We start from the raw sequence: 14,604 nt of genomic DNA, 5'->3' as shown, positions 1-14,604 counted from the left end.
GAGATATAATCTCCTGGTGTGCCGATTGCTAAGACCATTGGAAAAGCTCAGTATTTAGGCAAGAGTGTCCCAATTTTCCAGGAACAGTCTGTCACGGCTTCCCTTGCCTAGGAAAGGGAAATACCCCCACCCCTTGTGCTTCCCAGGTGAGGCAATGTCCTGCCCTGTTTTGGCTTGCCCTCTGTGGGCTGCACCCACTGTCCAACCAGTCCCAATTAGATGAACCAGGTACCTCAGTTGGAAATGCAGAAATCACTAGTTTTCTGCATTGATTACTCTGGGAGCTGCAGACTGGAGCTGTTTCTATTTGGCCATCTTGGAATGGAATCCCAATTTTTGTATTTTTAGTAGAGATGGGGTTTCACCATGTTGGTCAGGCTGGTTTCAAACTCCTGGTCTCAGGTGATCCACCCACCCCAGCCTCCCAGAGTGCTGGGATTACAAGCATGAACTACTGCACCTGGCTGCATTTTCAACCCAAACAATAAAATACAAAGAATAAAAGTGTCTGTAATTCAGATTCCCATGGCAGCTCCATGACCGTCAGTTTGCAGTCCCATTGGTGAATTAGTTAAGTGACTCAAGTGATTCTGCTTTCTACAGATTCCTCTCCTTCCAGCTTCCAGGACTCTCTTGATTCATTCTGTTTCTCTGTGGAATGAGTGTTCACTTTGAGGACTTCTTTCAGAATCTCTACTTATAATCACAGAAAGGTTTTCCACCTTCATGCAACTGCTCATGGTAAAATCTTGGTTTCTAAAGAATTTACTAATCTCTTTTTGTCTTTTTCTTTTTCTTTTAGAAACAGGGTCTCATTCTATCACCCAAGCTGGAGTGCAGTGGTATGATAAGAGCTCGCTGTAGCCTCAGCCTCCTAAGCTCAAAAGATCCTCCAGTCTCAGCCTCTGGAGTGGCTGGAACTACAGGCATGCACCACTGTACCTGGGTAATTTCTTTATTTTCTATTTTTTTGTAGAGATGAGGTCTCTATATTGCCCGGGCTAGTTTTGAACTCCTGGCCTCAAAGAATCCTCCTGCCTTGGCCTCACAAAGCACTGTGATTATAGGTGGGAGCCATCATGCCCAGCCTAGATGTACTGATCTTGATATGTTCTGCCTTTTCTGACTCCCTTTTATGTTGACAAAAACAGCAAGTAGCATGCCTGTGGTCCCCCCTACTCAGGAGACTGAGGTGAGGGATTGCTTGGTCCTAGAAGTTCTGGGCTATGGTGCGCTATGCGGATCAGGTGGCTGCACTAAGTTCAGCACCAACATGGTGACCTCCCAGGAGCAGAAGACCATCAGGCTGCCTAAGGCCAGGTAAACCACCCTAAGTCACAAATGCAGCAGGTCAAAACTCCCGTGCTAATCAGTGGTGGAATCATGCGTCTGAATAGTCTCTGTACTTCAGCCTGGGCAACACAGCAAGACCCTATCTCCAAAAAAAACAAACAAAACAAAACAGTAACATAGCCACACTTAGCTAAATTCTAAACTATGGTTCATGCTACCTAATCAGTCGTGTCTATTTAATGCAATAATGCCATTGCACACAACAGTCATAAGAGCAGGAAAAGAAAACACTAGAACACACAATGAAAAGGAACAAACCTTTGACCAAACCAGGTGTTGTTTCTTGAGTCATGTAAGTCAAAGGCAGTCCTGTTAAAGGTCATGATTTGCAATGTTCTGGTGTCCATTGAGTGGTTGTCAGGGTAGGGTGCATGTGTCTGATTTTACCCAAATTGTTCAGAAACGGCACTTGCCTGCCATCTCTGAAAGATACAGACGAATCTTAATATAGTCCTTGTACATAGCTTTTCTATGTTTTTTTTTCCAGTAGGACAAGAAATACATGGAAGGCTTCATTGTCATGCTGGGTATAGTGACCCAGTGAAGATAAAGGTCCCCTAAGTAAATTGATAGCATGCGTATTTTATCAAAGTTTGCATTTCTTTCGAAGTGTAGCATCTGGCCAGGAAATATAATGTTCCCTCTTCTAGGAAATAGAGTGAAATTGTAATGAGTGCAATACTTATCATTGACATGTCTATATCCCTGAAACTCTTAGAGTTCACTTTTCTCATGGGTGAAATCAAGATTGGTGAGTTATCTGTGCATAGCCTTTGATGTAAAGATAACGACACTCTCTAGCCACATTCCCTAGAAAATTTCAGCTGCCCCCTAGTAAGACGTTATGACTGTTACTCTTCAGAATTATGGGATGAAGAGGGCTCCATAAACCATCTCACTGAAATAGAATCAGAACCACCCACTCTTCTAGGAGCTGAAGGGAGCTTTTAAGCAGATCACAGATGACTAAGTGTCCTGGTAATGTCAGAGTTTCTGGGGAAAAAAAAAAAAACCCTAATAAAGAACAAAAGTGCTCCCTGCATTTCTGATGCAGGAGATAATTCTTGCTGAAGCAAAGCAAAACAAACAAATTTTTTTGCTTCTCATTCATATAAATTTTGCTTAACAATATTCAGCTCCAAAGAAGATATGACACATGTCATTTTGCAATAAGCAATCTGCTAGGGTGTTTTTAATGAAAAAATATCCAGGGATCTATCAAATGATGGGCAACCGACTCTTTTACCCCAAAACCAAAGTTCATCTGTTCATGGAAAATTTATAAAATGCCAGCTGAGCATCTGACTTCTAGGGTAGACTCTGGAGTCACAACGAATGGAATCAGAATAGCTCCTCTCTCAGCAAAGAGGATCAGTGTCAGTCGTGGCTATTAGAAAGTGCCATAAAGTGTTACAGGCAACAAGCTGAATGTATCCTGGGTTGAAACAGACACAGGTTAGAAAGTGAAAGGAATTCTACCTAGGGTGATCAGAGGAGAATCACAGAAAAAGGTCAATGTTTTCCCGTTTTCTAATAAAGTAGTCAGCCTGTCTACAAGAAAATTGAGTGAAGCAGATTTTGTTTAAGATTTGGGTTAAAGTCAGCACTGCCTCCATCTATTTCAGGTTGGGTGGAGAGGGTCATTCTCTTTAACAAGATGTTGTTTTGATACGATCCAGTGTGTTCAATTCTTTTAAATGTCTAGACTCGACATTGAAATTAAGAATGATGCTTCCTCCGGGAGTGGTGGGCCACGCCTGGAATCCCACCACTTTGGGAGTTGAGGCAAGCAGATGGCTTGAGCCCAGGAGTTCGAGACCAGCCTGGCCAACAGGGTGAAACCCCGTCTCTACTAAAAATACAAAAATTAGCTGAGTGTGGTGGCACATAACTGTAATCCCAACTACTCGGGAGGCTGAGACAGGAGAATCACTTGAACCCGGGAGGCAGAGATTGCAGTGAGCCGAGATGACGCCACTGTGCTCCAGCCTGGGCGACAGAGGGAAACTTCATTTCCAAAAAAAAAAGGAATGATGGTGCGACCCGGCGCAGTGGCTCACGCCTGTAATCTCAACACCTTGGGAGGTTGAGGCAGTCAGATTGATTGAGCCTGGGAGTTTGAGACCAGACTGGGCAACATAGTGAGACCCTGTCTCTACAAAAAATATTATACAAAAATTAGCCAGGTATGGAGGCACACACCTGTGGTCCCAGTTACTCAGGAGACTGAGGTGGGATGATCACTTCAGCTCAGGGGTTTGAGGCTGCAATGAGCTGTAATTCCGCCACTGTCTTACAGCCTGGGAAACAGCCAAATCCCATCTCAAAAAAAAATTTTTTAATTAAAAATTTAAGACAAAAAGAATGATGCTGCGTTTTTTTTTTCAAACCATATATCCAAGTAGGTTATTAGGGAGGTAATTGAGGGAGCATTGATCAGGGAAAGAGGAAGAGAGGCAGGGAAAGGCAGGAAGCCAGTAGAGGTTGTACTTATGAAGCAGCTTGCCACCGGGCTATTGAAGCTGAGTCCTGTGCAGAAACACGGAGATTCAATGACAGACCCTCAGAATTATCCAACCCAGGGACGATGAAGATGAGATATTTATCCTAGAATTCCTTTTCATCCTTCTGTCCCAGCACCTTTATTTGGTCTTCCATGTAGGGGCTGAGAGCAGAGTCAATAGGACAATTTTGCCATGTGCTATGATGGCTAGGACCATGGAGCCATAAGCTGCGTGCAGGCAGCATTCGCCATAGATACGTATTTCTGTGTTAACTTGGAGGTTTTCTTGATCATTCTTTATATTTCCTCTCTGGATGACTTGACCAAGAGGGATGAGGGGAAGCAGAAACTAGGCAATCTTGTCCAGCAATAGTTTGAAATAGGCATAGTTTACTCCCAAAAGTAGGAATTGGATTATATATATATATTATATACATATAATATATATAATTATATATATATATATATATATTGAGATGGAGTTTTGCTCTTGTTGCCCAGGTTGGAGTGCAATGGCGTGATCTCGGCTCACTGCAACCTCCGCCTCCCAGGTTCAAGTGATACTCTTGCCTCAGCCTTCCGAGTAGCTGGGATTATAGGCATGTGCCACCATGCTCGGCTAATTTTGTATTTTTAGTAAAGACGGGGTTTCTCCATGTTGGTCAGGCTGGTCTTGAACTCTCAACCTCAGGTGATCCATCCACCTCCGCCTCCCAAAGTGCTGAGATTACAGGCATGAGCCACTGCGCCCAGCCAAAGATTGGATTTTAAGTGCAGTTTTGGCTGGGTGCGTTTGGCTCACGCCTGTAATCCCAACACTTTTGGGAGGCTGAAGCGGGCAGATCACCTGAGGTCAAGAGTTCAAGACCAGCCCGACCAACATGGTGAAACCCCGTCTCTACTAAATACAAAAAAAATTAGCCAGGCGTAGTGGCACATGCCTGTAATCCCAGATACTCGGGAGGCTGAGGCAGGAGAATCACTTAAACCTGGGAGGCAGAGATTGCAGTGACCCGAGATTGTGTCATTGCACTCCAGCCTGGGCATCGATGGCAAAACTCTGTCCAAAAAAAAAAAGAGAAAGAGCAGTTTCATGCATTGATCCTAAAGGTTGGGTTTATCTCCAACTTATCTAAACTGTCAGGAATGCTTTAGCAATTTGAATTCCATAGAGAAAAGAAGACAGCTTTGAAAGACTTCATGGGTTTTAAGAGGACACTTAGTCGGGTGCGGGGGCTCACACCTGTCATTCCAGTACTGTAGGAGGCCAAGGTAAGAGGATGGCTTGAAACCAGGAGTTTGAAACCAGTCTGGACCACATAGTGAGACTCTCCCCCTATTTCAAGTAATGATAATAACAATAATAATAATAGAGGAAGCTGATTGTAAGCTGCAAATTTTTTAATAAAGAAAAAGGTCATTGTGGAGTCACATTCCTGAGGAAAGGCATTTGTAAGAAGCTTGTGAGGAGACGCCCTGAGAACCGGGGGTGATGTCCCTTCAGGAAGAAAAGAACAGATCGTCAATGCCGGGACCTTGGAGGTGGTCATAGAGAATTTGGGTTTTATCTGACAGTGAAGGAGAGCTGTCTCATGATTTATGACCAAGGCCCATCCACTCTGGCTCGTGTTCCAATATCAATACACTTGACCAAGTACAGCACACACTGTAAAGTGAGTGTGCAGCTGGGACCAGGAACAGGCATTCTTTCTTGAGAAACCAGTGTGTCTCTGAAAAAAAGTCCAGTAGGTAGGCTGGGTGCAGTGGCTCACGCCTGTAATCCCAGCACTTTGGAAGGCCCAGCACTTTGAGTCGAGGAGTTCGAGACGAGCCTGGCCAAAATGGCGAAACCCCATCTCTACTAAGAAAAAAAAAAATTAGGCCGGGCATGGTGGCTCATGCCTGTAATCCCAGCACTTTGGGATTGGGAGGCCCAGGCGGGCAGATCACCTGAGGTCAGGAGTTCGAGACCAGCCTGGCCAACATGGTGAAACCCCGTCTCTACTAAAAATACAAAACGTAGCCAGGCGTGGTGGCGGGCACGTGTAATCCCAGCTACTTGGGAGGCTGAGGCAGGAAAATCGCTTGAACCTGGGAGGTGGAGGTTGCAGTGAGCCAAGATCATGCCACTGCACTCCAGCCTATATGACAAGAACGAAACTCCATCTCAAAAAAAAAAAAAAAAAAAATCACCCAGGTGGGGTGGCATGCGCCTGTGGTCCGGAAGGCTGAGGCAGGAGAATGGCTTGAACTCGGGAGGTGGAGGTTGCAGTGAGCCGAGATCACGCCACTGCACCCCAGCCTGGGCAACAAGAGTGAAATTCCGTCTCAAAAAAAATAAATAAATAAAATAAAATAAAATAAAATAAAAATAAATTGCAAGCAGTGACAAGCTGAGGGCTAAGGATGTTACAGGGTAATAGCTTGATAGTTTTGCAAATCTGCCCAAATTTAAAAATTAATTTGTAATTAGCCAGGTGTGGTGGCACATGCCTATAATCCCAGCTACTCGGGAGGCTGAGGCACAATAATTGCTTGAATTCGGGAGGCAGAGGTTGCAGTGAGCTGAGATCACGCCACTGCACTTCACCCTGGGCAACAGAGCGAGACTGTTTAAAAAAAAAAGGTTGTGGACAGAGCATTCACACCTGCTGAACATTTATTTTGACCAAGAAATGATCTCTCAATGTACAACTGCAAATCAAGGAAGTTCAAATTATCAGAGGACATGTCAGAAATTCTCCCTAAATAAAAAATGTGTGAAAAAGTATATTTCAAAATGTGGTCCATCTCACCTACAGTGTCCTCCCCTGGCACTTCATATGCAGCTCATTATGAATGCTGGGAGCTTTCTCATGATGTCAGGCTAGTTTCTGGGCATAGTTTCCAGGAAACCAATTTCCTGCAACTGCCTCACCCATGCCAGAACTTGCTAACAGAACTTGCTAATTTGCAGCCTGTTCACTTCTTCTTGTTTCACATCTGCTAATTGTGGGGTAGCGACCTCACCCAGTCTTTCTCAGCAATAATAATTAAGAAAATAATTTCCTTGCCAGACAAGTTAGACAAGCAAGATGAACTTCAGAGACACAGGTTTTTTAAAGCATTCCTAGATGACCTCAGTGTGCAATAACAATAGTTCTGAAATATTTTTAGTGTGTGATAGGTGAAAAAGGATTGCAGGCGTGTGCACAGAAAGAGGTAGCTGCAATCAGGGAGATAGGTTTCACACTGTTTTGTTTTGACCTCTTTGAATGTATCTTTTTTTTTTTTTTTTTTTTTTTTTTTTTTTTTAGACAGGGTCTCACTGTCACCCATGCTAGAGTGCAGTGGTGTGATCATAGCTCATTGCAGCCTCAATTCCTGGACTCAAGTGATCCTCCTGCCTCGGCCTCCCAACATGTTGTGATTACAGATATGACTGACCGTGCCAGGCTGAATGTATCATGTTTGTAGTAGAATATAATTTGAGCTGTTTCTTTTTCATCAGTGATTTCAAAAACTGTAAAAGAACCTCTGTTGGTAATAGAAGAAAATTACACCCATGCTTAAGATAGGATATTTAGGGCTACACTTAAAGAATCAAAGCTTTTTGGTCAAAGTGGACTAGCAAAGCCAAAATATGAAGGACATGCAGAAAAAATAAATGAAGTATTGCAAATGTTTGAATTTGACAAAACATAGGTGAAAGTACTACACTGCTGAAGACTAAATGAATGCTTAAATACAGCGAGGCATAGACCCTGTCATAGGATATAGGTTATGCAGAGTTATGCATTTGTTTTTTCTTAGCAGAAGCTTGGTGTCATAACAAGTGCAGTTGACAAGGCAGTTTCATTTTACAGTGATGCCACTGGAATAGAGAATCTCAGAGGTGACTCAACAATAAGTGATTAAAATAAAATTAGTTAAAAATAATGTGATGAGTGACAATAGAATACAAGATTTTCGGGTTTTTGTTGTTGTTGTTGTTGTTGTTGTTGTTGTTTTGAGACAGCATCTTGCTTGATTGCCCAGGCTGGAGTGCAGTGGTATAATCTCGGCTCACTGCAACCTCTGGCTCCTGAGCTCAAGCAGTCCTCCCACCTCAGCCTCCCAAGTAGCTGTGATTACAGGTGTGCACCACGACACCCAGCTAATTTTTTAATTTTTTGTAGAGACGAGATCTCTCTATGCTGCCCAGGCTGGTCTTGTACTCCTTGGCTCAAGCTATCCTTGGCCTTGGCCTCTCAAAGTGCTAGGATTACAGGAGTGAGCCACCACGTCTGGCCAATTTTTTAACCTCAATCAAGCAATAAAGGAAAGTGTACACCATCTCCAACTCTGCCACTTTTTTCCTGAGAGATAAAAATGAACACACTAATAACTTTGGAAGGCAAAAATCTCTTCTTTGTGATCAGTGCTTAGAGGGAAACATTCATGACCATCTCCTAGGCTGTCCCAACTCCCTGCTCAGTAAAAGTCACAAGGAAGGGTGACATGAGGAAATGGCTTCAAAAGACCACACCTGTTCCATTGGCCTTGAAGTTAGATAATCTCTTTCTGCCTTTGCCAAAAATGTAACTCTATCTTTGGACAAGCTCCTTGTCTCTTAGTCTCTGTTGCCACATATGCAAGACGCAGGAATGCTTTCCCCATCTAACCGGTGTAGGTGCCTGTGTGAAAAGAAATAGAGTGTGGAGCAGAGTGGATGCTACACTTTAAAGATCAGTTTCTCTCTCCATCTCCTTGGGAACTGCATCTTCCTTACAGTTAAAACCCTGTAAATGCTATATACATTTTTCTCACTTTTAGGGTTGAAGGGTGTGGAAGTTGCAGTGAGCTGAGATTGTGCCACTGCACTCCAGCCTGGGCCACACAGTGAGACCCTGTCTCAAAAAAAAAAGAAAAAAGAAATATATATATGTTTGCACCTACCATATATACACTATATATAGCCGACATATGCAAAATACATGTGCACCATATGTCTATACACCTCTGCACACTATATATGTACATTTCGCATCTCCTATATACATAAATCTATACCATATATACATATACTCACACCATATATATACACATACCACATATATACACACCCTATATTTATATACACACATACACCATAACCATCCATACCATCCATATATACTCATATAGTATATATGGGATGTGCATGTGTATGTGTTTCTGTGTATACATAATATACACTGCATATAAAATACTGGCCCACCATATACGTCTATACATAATACATATACCACATAAATATATATTCCCTCTATAGATACATACCCACCATGTACACATATATCCAACATATATGTACATGACATATGTATACACACATATATACACACACCAATTACACCAGATAGATATATATGCACCATTTATACACCATAAATATACTCCATATATAATACACACCATATACATACACACATTATATATATATACACTCCACATATAATATATACTCTCTGTATATTATGTATAATACACAGTTATATGTATAATACTGTATTTGAAGAGGTTTATCTAAGGAACATTACTCAAGAGGCTTCTTCCATAAATACAGTGATTCAACTAATGAGATTCTGCTCACTAACCCGATGCTATAATGGGATAAGACTTTTGGGGGCTTTGGAACGAGGTAACAATATTTTGCATGTGACAAGGGTATAAAGATTTGTGACCAGATATCAGAGTCTGGCACTTGTAGGGGTATGTCTACAAATTACTGATAGGCAGCAATGGATAACTATTTTTGTTAGGCAACCATAAACAACTAATACAATGAGCACACACACATTTGTAAAATAATAATAATAATGATTATTTTAATAAAAAGAATAATGAAAATATATGGCAGGAATTTAACTGTTATTTCTGGGTGATGGGATTATAGAGTCTTGTGATTTTCTTCTTACTATTTTTTCTGTATTCTTATTTATTTTATTTTATTTTTTGGAGACAAGGTATTGCTCTGTCATCCAAGCTGGAGTGCAATGGCATAATCACGGCTCACTGCATCTTTGACCTCTTGTTCTAAAGTTGGGACTACAGGCACATGCCACCACACTCAACTAATTTTTTATATTTTTTTTGTAGAGATGGGGTTTCGCCATGTTGCCCAGGCTGGCCTTGAATACTGGACTGAAGCAATCCACCTGCCTCAGCCTCCCAAAGTGCTGGGACCACAGACACGAGCCATTGCACCTGGCACTATTTTTCCATATCTTTGCATTTTCCGTTTTTCAAATTTAAACCCTAAAAAGTAGGATGAACAAAGTTTGTCCAGAAATCCTTTTACAAATGTTTACCTCATTTTGTCCACTAGCAACGAGGGGTCAGTTTGAGCTCTTGGTGCTATCAGAGTTCCTACCTCTCACTTACATGCAAACCTGGGCATGTCTCATTGCTTATTAGCCTCCTGTACTCTGATGTGCACAATTCAACATAAATGACCACTAAAGTTTAATTTTGTTCCATAGCATTGCCAGGGTGGCATGACTGCCTGCTCCTGGCCCATCTGGCCCCTTGATGGAATTCCCCATGGCCAAGGTGAGAGAATAGGAAAGAAGAAACCAGCCAGGCAGACAGTTAGGGTGGGTCCTCAGTTGAATCCTTTCAAACAGAAGAACAGCCTGCAGGAACTGCAGATAAGGGAACTTGCACGGGGGGTTGCCTAAGACATGCCCACAGCTGCACAGATAAGAAAGGGTGCACAGGCGACTTGCCCAGACATGACCACAATGGAAAATTCTGTGCTCTGAGACATGGGCAGTGAGCGGAATAAAACAATATAGAGTAACTCAAGCTAAGGGTCTGTGTATGCTCTAGGAGGATGTTATGAAGTTACCAGGAATTTGCACCATGTGCAAATAAGATGCCCAGCCCTCATAGGTTTCTTATAAAAGCCTCTGCATTCAACTGTGAAACAGAAACCCTGTTCCGGGCCCCCTCTCCGTGGTGGACAGCGTTCTTCTTTTGCTTATTAAACTTTGGCTCCAACCTCAACCTTTGTGTCCATGCTCTTTAATTCTCTTGGTTGTGAGACAAAGAACTCCAGGTGATACCTTACAATGAGAGACTGCTACATTGTGGTGCATTGGCAAGAGAATAACAAAGGGGCTTAGAGCCCAAAGACTTACAGCCAATTTAAATGTCCTAGGACAGATGGGAATGAAGGCGGACAGACATTCATCAACCTTTAAAATTCTTTAAGCAATACAAAAGCCAAAAAGCCAAAGCCAAAAGTGAGGTTACAAAATTAACTTCTCTTTGCCTTCTATGCATCAAGCTACTGTGTTCTTGGTTGCAGTTACAGACTAGTAGCTACTAGCTACACAAAATATAAGCATGGCTAAAACCTTTTACACTAAGGAATTTAGAGACATTTAAAACCTTTTAAGCTAAGGAATTTAGAGAATTTTGTTGTGTCGTAATGCTTTTTACAGACTTTTTAGTAATTTGTCCTAAGTTGGCTGAAAAAAAATTATATACATATAATATATGTATATTATATATAGTGTATACATGTATATATATAATATGTGTGTGTGTGTGTGTGTACACATAAATCATACCTTGGAGTATTATACCAAGGAGGATTTGTCATGAAGTACCTTTATCCTCTCAGTAATTTTCTTTTAATTCTATGGGGAGCAGGAAATTTGTTATGGTTTGGATGGATGTAAAGGGTAATAACCCAGGAGGCAAAAACTGCTTGTTTTACCTGCTGTTTAGTATCCATCCTTGATTTGAAGGGTCTGAACTAATTCTCTCTCTCAAAATCGGCTGCTACAATCTCACGCTCCCATCTCTTCCATGATAGTCCCTGGGTCTAGAGTGAGGGTGCTTGTATAGTTTTAGCAGCAGGGCATTGGCAATGAAAAATAGTTTTGGCCCAATGGGATGCCAGATGAGGGATATTTACAGGCTTTGTCAAATTATCTCTGATCATCAGAATACCATGATTCCGGTTTTCTCAGAAGCAAAACAACAAGGGATAAATAACATTCATAATTTTGACAATCAAGAGAATTTGTGTGTCACAACAGAAAAAAAGAACTTTTCTATTAGGGTGCCAACTAAAAGCATCATGAATAAAATTATAACCTGTTTCATCTTTAGAGAATTATTGTAGCCAAGAAATAATTCATGATTCCATCTGCATTTAAAAACGAAGGTCACAGCCAAGCACTGTGGCTCACACCTGTAATTCCAGCACTTTGGGAGGCTGAGGCAGGCAAATCGCTTGAGACCAGGAGTTTGAGACCAGCCTGGGCAACATAGCAAAACCCCATCTCCACTAAAAATACAAAAATTAACAGGGCACGGTGGCATGCACCTGTAGTCCCAGCTACTTGGGAGGCTGAAATAGGAAGATCGCTTTAACCCAGGAGGTAGAAGTTGCAGTGAGATGAGATCGTGCCACTGCACTGCAGCCCGGGAAAGAGGGAAACACCCTGTCTCAAATGAATAAATAAGTAAATAATAAAAGCAAAGGTCAGGGCTGGAATCTAGTAACAGGTGTGTTATAGTTGAAACAACTTTTCTGTCTCTCTAGCCCTCCTTTTCTACTGAAGAAAAATATAGGAAGACCAATACATCTGCAAAGTAAGTTTTAGGCTTATTATACTTGAGTATTTGCATGAAGCACAGCAAGAATTGATTGGTCATATGGGCTCTTCTCAGGCTGGCTTTGCTGGAACTTTACCTAAAAATACATTATTTTAGTCAAAGCCTTGGTCAAATAACCAGTGTCTACAATTGTGTCCTATTTCAAAAGAAAACAGTCCTGCTAAAGTCATGAAAACCACTATAAATTGCCATAAAATAGGAATAGTCAGAAATAATTTCCAAACTGTGGAGAACTCGGGTAGAGAGAAAGGTAAATTTTGCTCACAATAAGATATGCTATCCAATCACTCTAAACTGTAAATATCTCGAAAGAAAAAAAAGTCCTTAAAGCTTCTTTAACCAGAGCAACAGCCTTCCAAACAAGATGTTGTTTGTTTACCTTGGAACTGCAATTCATATGCAAAGAGCTATTTATCGGGCACTGTAAAAACCAGCAGATCCTCACATAATTACAGAGTCAGTCTGAAGAGGAAAAAGAGGCTCCCTCCTTGTATTATTATCTTTGCATTCCCCAGGTAGCAGGTCCTATATGAACCATTTATGTTTCATCATGGAACTCTTTTGGACATCATTATTTCCATTAGCTTCAGTTAACATCCCATAGCAAGGGTGTAATTGCCTCTGCTGACGAAAAAGGTCAAACTCTATAAACTATTCTAAGAGATTTATTCTGCGCCAAATATGAGTGACTACTGGCCCTCAGGAGATCCTGAGAACATGTGCCCAGGGTTGTTGAGTTAGATTGGCTTTATGCATTTTAGGGAGACATAAGACACCCCTCAACACATGTAAGATGGACATTGGTTCAGCCAAGAAAGGTGACACTCTTCAAAGTGGGGGCTTCTAGGTCATAGATAGATGCATAGATTTTCTCATTGGAAATTGGTTGAAAGAGTTCAGTTATTGTTACAGTAGGTAGCTACTCAGGCATAAGCAGGGCAGGAAAGGCTCTCCGCAACCCCGCCAGCAATGTCAGGCGAGCATCAGGTGGTTATTAAACCGTCTCTCTAAAATAATAATTGGTCACAGTCAACACCAGGGAAAGGCCGTCTCCTAATAAATAGAAAACACCTGAAACTGGTGGTCAGCAGCTTCCCAATACGATCTCAGCAGGTGAGTGAGTGGGCTCAAGCATGCGCACTAAGAGGCAAAACGGCGGAGTTTAACTGGTCTACAACCTTCTTTTTTTTTTTTTTTTTTTGAGACGGAGTCTCGCTCTGTCGCCCAGGCTGGAGTGCAGTGGCCGGATCTCAGCTCACTGCAAGCTCTGCCTCCCGGGTTTACGCCATTCTCCTGCCTCAGCCTCCCGAGTAGTCACAACCTTCTAGGAACACGCGACTGGTAAGGGAAGAACGCCTCAAGTGAGCACGCGTACAACTCCAGTAAACACACTGCGCATGCTCCTCTCCCGAGCGCCGGCAGGCCTCTGTGCATGCGGAAAGCCCACACCAAGGGAAGACTCAGGGGAGAAGGGACACAAGACTACAGTCTAAAGGTCAGTGCATAAAACCTCAAGTCTAAACGCCAAACCATGCACTTGATCTCTTAGGTCAGCTACTTGGCCATCTTCCAAGTGTTCTTTCCTTCTTTTTTTTTTTTTTTTTTTTTGAGACAGAGTTTCACTCTTGTTGCCCAGGCTGGAGTGAAATGGCGTGATCTCGGCTCACTGCAACCTCTGCCTCCTGGGTTCAAGCGATTCTCCTGCCTCAGCCTCCCCAGTAGCTGGGATTACAGGCACCCGCCACCATGTCCAGCAAATTTTTTTGTATTTTTAGTAGAGACAGGGTTTCACCATATTGGACAGGCTGGTCTCGAACTCCTGACCTCAGATGATCCGCCCACCCTGGCCTCCCAAAGTTCTGGGATTACAGGCGTGAGCCACCGTGCCTGGCCTCAATTGTTCTTAAACTTCTCCAGTCTGAGGCAAATGAAGAAAACTGGCATGGGGCCCCTTAATGTTGGGGGACCAGTTGGGGCTCCCTGTGGCCCACTCAACCTTTGATCATGTTGTAAAGACTTTTTGCTTTAATTCCATCAATTTTCCTTTTCTTTGTTTCATTTCTTAATAATTATCTAAACATTCCAGCCTGGCCAACATTGTGAAACCCCGTCTC

At 42.3% G+C, this 14,604-nt stretch overlaps 1 protein-coding gene across 4 annotated transcripts in view; it reads right to left on the bottom strand.

The window, feature by feature from the left end:
* ARSF (arylsulfatase F) overlaps nucleotides 1-14,604 on the bottom strand; it is an 80,463-nt gene that overhangs the window by 56,036 nt on the left and 9,823 nt on the right. The window lies entirely within an intron of this gene.

The sequence above is a fragment of the Macaca fascicularis genome, chromosome X (genome assembly GCF_037993035.2).
Source record: "Macaca fascicularis isolate 582-1 chromosome X, T2T-MFA8v1.1".
Lineage (NCBI taxonomy): Eukaryota > Metazoa > Chordata > Mammalia > Primates > Cercopithecidae > Macaca > Macaca fascicularis.
The sequence above is the reverse complement of the archived record's forward strand: the minus strand, read 5'-3'. Positions and strand labels throughout refer to the sequence as shown.